Source organism: Ursus maritimus, unplaced genomic scaffold (genome assembly GCF_017311325.1).
Source record: "Ursus maritimus isolate PB19 unplaced genomic scaffold, ASM1731132v1 scaffold_14, whole genome shotgun sequence".
Classification (NCBI taxonomy): Eukaryota; Metazoa; Chordata; class Mammalia; order Carnivora; family Ursidae; genus Ursus; species Ursus maritimus.
The window spans coordinates 16,847,774-16,855,900 of NW_024423786.1; the positions used below are offsets into that span (position 1 = coordinate 16,847,774).

The 8,127-nt window shown below is 35.2% G+C and overlaps 1 pseudogene; it reads right to left on the bottom strand.

The window, feature by feature from the left end:
* Positions 1-2,739, bottom strand: part of LOC103674297 — a 6,172-nt pseudogene extending 3,433 nt beyond the window's left edge.
* Between the last annotated feature and the right edge of the window lie 5,388 nt (positions 2,740-8,127).

Genomic DNA, 8,127 nt, shown 5'->3' on the forward strand with positions numbered 1-8,127 from the left:
AAAAAAAAAAAAAAAAAAAAAAAAAAAAAAAAAAAAAAAAAAAAAAAGAACCCATTGGAAATTCTAGTTTTAAAAAAATACAAAATCAAAAATAATTTTAAAAATTTCAGTTTGCTTAATAGCAGTTTAGAGATGACAGAGAAAAAAGTCAGTGGATTTGAAGCTAGATCAATATAAATTTTTCCAACATGAGAAGAAAGAGAGAAGATTAGGGGCAGAAAAATGAATACAGCCTCAAAATATTTAATATCTGTGTAACTGCCATCTCAAGAGAAGAGAGGGATGGGACATAAAAATATATATTTGAAGACATAATGCCAGAAAATTTACCAAATGTGGTGAAAGCCAGAAACTTATAGATTCAAGGATCTCAGCAAACGTTCAGCAGGATAAATAAAATGTGAGCCGTACTTAGATGCATAATAATCAAGCTGTTAAAAACACAGATAAAAGAAAAGAAAACCTGGAAAGAAGACGGAGAGTAAAACAGCACATTACACAGACGTTGATAGCAAGTTTAAAGTGCTGAAAGAAAAAAAGAAATCAACCTAGAATTCTAGATCCACCGAAAATATTCTTCAAGTATGAAGGCAAAATAAGCATAGTTCAGATAAAAGAAACTGAAGAGTGTTATTGCCATCAGAGCTGCACTAGAAGAAATGCTAAAACTAGTTCTTAAAGCTGAGGGGAAATGATACCAGATGAAACTCAGATCTTTATTTTTTATTTTTTAAAGATATTCTTTTTTTTTTTTTAAGATTTTATTTATTTATTTGACAGAGACAGACAGCCAGAGAGAGAGGGAACACAAGCAGGGGGAGTGGGAGAGGAAGAAGCAGGCTCATAGCAGAGGAGACTGATGTGGGGCTCGCTCCCATAAGGCCGGGAACACGCCCTGAGCCGAAGGCAGACGCTTAACCGCTGTGCCACCCAGGAGCCCCGAAACTCAGATCTTTAGAAAGAAAGAAAGAGCACTGGAAATGGTAAATAGGTGAGTACATCTAGAAAATTATTTTTCTTTCGATTTACTCAAAGTATATAAGACTGTTTAAACCCAAAGGCCTAGCTCTTGCATCCATTAAAACTGACAATTCCCCTAATTCAATAGAAAATGAACATTACTACATGCACAAAAATGTCATCTCATATATGAAGATATGCTTTAATAATCTATATTCCCTGAGTAAAATACAGCATTTTTCATTATATCAGCTTCATCCACTGTTTTATTATTAGCACAACTACAGAAGCCTGCAGAGATTTTGCAAAAGGATCAGCCCAATTAGATAAAAATGAGAATCCTCTTTTCAGATCTAAATTTTGCATCATTATCTCTCTAGGAAGAGATCATTAAATTATGATTTAGTCACCGGGCTCTTTACTGATTAGAATGCAGAATAGTTAACCATTTGCATCTGAAAACAAAGTGGAATCAATATAGCTAGTCCACTTAAAAATAAAAGAACTTAAAATTTATCTAAATTTGAATGAATTGCTTAAGAGGAAGTACAAAACAACTCTCTGCCCAGCATAATATGGTTTTTCTATTATGCGTGCCCAGAGGAAAACTGTTTTTTGGTAGAAACAGCTAGGACTGATTAACTGATAAATATCTTACGCACAAGGTAATTAACAATAACTCTCGTACATCAAACATGTTTTCTTCGCTTTATCCAATGAAAAATACATTTGAGGACAGCTCATTTGTGATTCTCAAAATGGGACTAATGATTATATGAGTACCAGTACTATGAACCAAGAAAAGGTTTATCTTATAGTATTTCATCCAATATCATATCTGTTCTTTTATGCAACAGTTGAATATCATGAAACAGAGAAAGATGATATTTTTAATTTTTTATAATGACTTAATAACCAGAAATTGTAAAAGCAGAATGCACAATGCATTTTAGTGAGTTTTCAAGGCATTGACAAGTGTCAACAGTGCAGTTAAAAGAGAGAATAAGAAGGAATAAACAAAAGTGAGTTTGTTTTGTAGTCCTAAGCTTTTTTCTTTATGAAGTAAACATTTGGAGGATAGTATGCTTTTTAACATACACAAAAATACCACAAATCTAATGTACATACAGAAAACAATTTTCCATTAAATGCCACTCAAATAAAATGTAAATAAAGTTTTTATGAACTGATATTATCTGGCAGCCTTGCCTTTGTCTTGAATTCACACATCCACTCCAAAATTTAGATAAAGTGAAAATCTAAAATGCTCACCAAGATATTTAATGAAGCATAATAATGAGCTTTGAAAAACTTAAAATGCTCTAGAAACAAATTTCATATTGATAGTAAATTAATGTATTTACTAGGAATAAAATGCAAAGGTTTCCTGACTAATTCTTCCTCAACTAATTTAAATACCAAAATCTGGTGCCAGATTTTGAAGGTGATAGCTGGCAATTAACTTCTCTAAAAGTTTGTGAATTAAAGCAAGGCATATGTTCCACACTTGACGAATTACACACATCCATTATAAGATCTAGAAAAGAAAGGCATTCCCATGCCAACCTTCAAACCCTCAAGAAGAATTTATTCAAGCTATAACTCTACACCGATGACAGAGCAAACCAGCATAAAATGGGGACTTTACCAAAGGGATTGTTTATAGAAGGGTCAGAAGAGGTTTTCCCGTAAAATGCTGTAGAAGCCCAACTGTTTTGTTCTATTTTATACTTACCGTAATAAACTCCTATCCTTTAAGTTATAGAGTTTTCTCACCATCATGTGATCTAAGATGTAAGGTGAAGCGGCTCTTTGTTAGAATTATCTCAAAGAAGGAAAATGCAATACGTTCTCTGAAATAGTGACTGGTTTTGTTCATACCCTTGGCCTCCTTGGGAATTGGTAGTTAAATGGAATTCTACTTGTGGAGAGTATCACCAATTTTGTATTTACTACTGTCAGTAAGTGTAATCTTGTATATTTGTTGAAGATGGATGACTTTGTTTTTCCTCTTGATTCCCAAGAGATTGAACTTCAGTAAAAGGATACAGAAAGTGTTGTTAAATTGGGAAACTATGGTGCATATTAAAGTAAGAAAAGTGCAAAATGAAGTCAGAAAAATAACAAGACTAAAACATGAGCAAGCATTGCTTCCCTAAATAAACAGATGTAATGAGGAGAGAGAAAAGGAAAAAAAAAAAAATCGCATAATGCATACTAAAGAATGCTTCATCCAGAAAACAAATTCTTATACCTTTATTTCGCATTCCCTGAGAAATAAATAGCTCTGTCAATAAAAATATGGGGTATTCTGGGGTCAAAGTGGTAAACTTAAAAAGATCATTAAGAGTTTAAAAGGGAATTGGAAAATATACACACACATGCGATCGACAACCAGATGAATTTTGTGAACCTCAGAGTTTATAGCATTTCCTGGACCCTGCAAGTGAAGAATCAGGTGAAATTTTATTAATGATACCCCTGTTCACATAAATTATCTTGGGAGTAAGGGTTAGCCTGTAATGCCACCTGAATCATCATCCAATACACACATACGTATGTATAATACATACGGAGTCTGCATATGGTAGACACGAAACATGGTACCTCCCCTTGAACCAGTATAATTAATTTTCCAATATTTGGAATGAATGGAACTTTAGTGTGTTTTAAAATGTCCTCAGTGATGAAAGCAGTAAGGCTGGGAATAGCAAAGACCACCCTGAATACCATAAGGAAGCAATACTTCCTTTCAATAGCTAAAGTTGAAATGATTCAATGCCTTCATAAGAGCCTAATCCTTACCAGAGTGGAATCCAGTGGAGATTTTCAGTATGGGCCATAACAGGGATTCCTTTCATCTCAAATGTAGTTCTGATAACAGTACTGCTTGAAGAAAATGAATAGAAGGGGAACATCCTGCCCTGAGGAAAGCACAGGCAGGATCCTCACCACTCTGCCAGGCCAATGCCAAGCTTTCAAAGACAAAGGGATCTTTCCTATTACCGGCACATATAACTCATATCGGTAAAATGCAACTCCTAAAGCTGATCTGTTGTCCCTCATGCATCAATGCAGTTACAGTCCAATTCTTGCAAATAGCCATTTCATTAAGGCCCAGTGTAAATATGGACTTGGCTTAGTAGCTAGCCAAATATTTATTCTGAGAGGTAAACAATTTTAAATAGCTCCTTGGCCTTTATAAATATAGTATTTGATCGAAACAGCAAAACCACCAAAGTAGAGCCAAATAAGATATTTTCATTTAAATGATTTATTCTCACAGTGGAAAACACAGTAGTGATGTTCATATATAAGCAGAATCCAGTAGAATAATCAAGTTCTTAATCATCATGAAGACTGTATCTCAGAATCTTAATCAGTTGATTTTGTACTTTAATTTTATAGTAGTGGAGATGACTTGGCTGATATCTATAGTGTTGTTGTCTTGTGACAAAGCAGCACATGCATTTTAAATTAGCCTTGATTTAATGGTACAGAATGTCGTCATGGAATAAAGGGACAACATGAATATACCTCCATAAAATGAAATTCCAATATCATTTGCTTTGATCAGGAAAGTTATATTTCAATAAATAATCAAGTATTTGCTGAATACTTATTATATATAAAAAATAAGAACCCTGAAATAAGACATAGTTCATTCTTATTCCAGTTGGGACAATTCAATATATAAATGGGAAAAATCATATAATTGGCCTTAATAGAGGTCAGGTTAGACATGGATACAGGAATAAGGGGATCATTATAACATTTCAAGTTGTTTTAAAATACTGATTCAGAAAAATAAAATAAAACACTGATTCCATCATATTACTTACTTCTTTTTTCAAAAAGCTAAAATGTCCCACATTGTGAACAGTAGGAATTCCACGAGTCTTAGCTTATTATTAGAGGCCATTACCTACCATATTCAGTCTTACCAGCAACACTCACAAACATGAGGCTTGTGTTTGCATTGGGGTATTCAATAGGCTGGCTCTGGAAAAGCCCAGTTTCCCTGAATCATTATAACTCTAGATGACTCAGTCCAATTTCCCTGAATCACTATAACTCTAGATGACTCATCTTGGCTCCTAACATGTGAAGCCTTGTTGCAGCAATTTTCCTTTCAGTTTTTATTAATAACAATAGTGACAATATTAAAGGCTAGCATTTATTAAAGGTTTATTATATGTTGTGCACAATATTAAGGCTTACATGTACCACCAGTTAATTTATACTCACAAAGCATCTATCAAGTATGAACTATTATCATCCACATTTTACACACGAGAAAATGAGTCATAGAGACATTGAGTAAATTGTGTAAGGTTACAGGAAGTGATGGAGTCACGATTTTAACAAAAGACAGTTTGATTCCTTATTGTCCTAATGTCCCCCAAGAAAGCATACATTCTAAAAAGCTAGGAGGGGACTGGTATTTTGTGTATGCCTCAGAGCAAAGACCAAAAACTACTTGTTGCCATAGTCGGGCCTTCATGATTGTTGAATAAATACATGGATAGACAAATGGAAGAAGAAAAGGAGAGACACTGAGGGCACAAATGATTTCAGGGATAAGATCTGAGATTTTTCTAAAGGAGATGGGGAAGAGAGGATACTTTGAGAGAAGGGCAGGATTTGAGAACTGAGTAAATATGAGAGAAGAAGCAGGAGAGTAGAAAATGAGTTAAAGGGGCGCCTGGGTGGCACAGCGGTTAAGCGTCTGCCTTCGGCTCAGGGCGTGATCCCGGAGTTATGGGATCGAGCCCCACATCAGGCTCCTCCACTATGAGCCTGCTTCTTCCTCTCCCACTCCCCCTGCTTGTGTTCCCTCTCTCGCTGGCTGTCTCTATCTCTGTCGAATAAATAAATAAAATCTTTAAAAAAAAAAAAAAGAAAATGAGTTAAAATGTGAAGCCTGGGAAGCTGAAGAAATGGCAGCAAGTAAGAAACATGAGTCAAGTTCCAGACCATGTCATGGGTTTGGACATGCTGCGATACAGCTGAGATATGGCTCATGAAAATACCAGATATTCACAAAGTTGCAAATGTGGGATTTTAAAGCACTAAAATGAAGGATTTGTTTTATGTTTTTCTGGGGGTTGTGGAGAGTAGCCACTATGAAAGGATCTTCAAGGGTATGAATGTGGGGACATTTTAGGAGTCAGAAGAGGAAAACTATCAAATTATATGAAGAGTAAAGTATCAAAAAGTAAGAGATAAACAGAAAAGTACAATGCCACGAGTATTATAGCAGAAAGGTATATGAGGGAAATTATGTTTAACAATATCAAATAAATAAAAGGCTTTAGGAACCCCTCCCCACCTCCAAAAAAAGGTAATTGTTGGCTTTGGTGACATTTTGGGAGAATTATGGTTTTAGAAATCATATTGCATTAAGGATGGGATTATTGAAGGAAATTAAAATATTAATCAACTATTTTCAAGTTCTTACCAGGTACCAAACAGTGAATTTCATAGTCTACACAGATTAATTCATTGAATCCACATGGAAAACAAAAACAAAAACCCTCAGTTTGATACTGTGATTATTCTAACTTTAAGAATGAAGAAACTGGGCCTCTAGGAGACAAAGTGAAATGCTGAGGCATATGGCTAGAGAGTGAAAGATTAGGGACTGGAACTTGCATCTGATTCACACATGCTTCAGTATATGCTTTGGCAGATCTGAATAATGTACTGGAAGAGACAGCAATACCCCCACATGGCATTTGCAATATGAAGGAGATAGGCCAATAGAGATGGACAAAGTGGAGATGAAAACAAGGGTGAATATGAAATTCTTTGGGATTGAAGAAATAGTGAAATCAAGAATGAATAGCCCTTCCTCTAAGACAAATCAAAGAAAGAGAAATTAAATATAGCATCTTCTAGCTATAGTCCATCACTGTCTTGGGCCTGCCACTTTCTCTTTACATTCATAACCAATTCAAGTAGTTACCTTTGATATGGAGGCCATTTTTCACAGAGTATCTTTGTTCTTATTACTGTACAGGTGATATTCCATGAGCTTTGCCCAGGTAAATTAAACCACAGCAAAACCCATTTTGATGTTACTGCTGGGCATCAGCTAGTCTCACTGCTATACAATTAGCTGAGCTTACTGAAATTCTTGCAAATGACAGATTACCTAATCTGCTATATGAAGAGTTTACAAACCATGGCCTGCAGGCCAAATCTGGTCTGCTACTTGTTTTATTAATAACGTTTTATTGGAACATAGTCATGTACATTCATTTATATGTTTTCTATGCCTGCTTTAGTGCTACAGTGACAGATCTGAGTAGTTTCAACAGAAACTATATGGTACTCAGGGCCCGAAATATTTGCTATCTGACTTCATACAGAAGAAGTTTCTCAACTTCTGTCCTGGAGTTTTGAGGTTGCCAGCAAATATTTATATTGTTAAGAGTAAATCCCCAAGTCCAGATGGTCTTCTGAATTACCCTGACAGAAATGTATCCTATATCAAATTAGCTACTCTTTCCCTCTCCCCATTATACATAACTCTGCAAACTAAAAGTTTGGTAGGCCATGAGATAGAGACTACTGGAAGGAAATGAGAAACCGTCAGTGTGATAAGAGGGAATGGGCTATACTCTCTGGATTTACTCTTAGAGAAAAGAAATACAACCTGGAACATTTATAGTGATTTTACGTGAACAAGGAATAGATTTTTATTCTGTAAAGCTATTGGGAGAAGAAAGTTTTGTTTTAGTAGCTAGCATTAATTACTCTAATTCTGTCTATAAGATAAGCATTCTCCCCCCCCAAAATGGTAGCTTTATATTTTTAACCTTTATAATATAACAATCAAATTGTAACAAGATAGTCATTAAATATCTTAATATGTAAAGCATGAGTCAGGTCGAGATGTCTCTGCTTATAGTAATTGTCTACGTCGATCTAAATATGCTCTACTTCTATTTTCTCTATTTCTGTGAGTGACACTGTATTAATTTGCTCAGGCTGCCATAGCAAAACACCACAGACTGGGTGGCTTAAACAACAGAAATTTGTTGTCTCACAGTACTAGAGGCTGGAAGTCCTAAATCAATGTGTTGAGAGCTTGGTTTCAGCCCATAACAGGCACCAGGAATCATCCAGTCTTTGACCCTTGATACTTCCCTTTGCATTGTC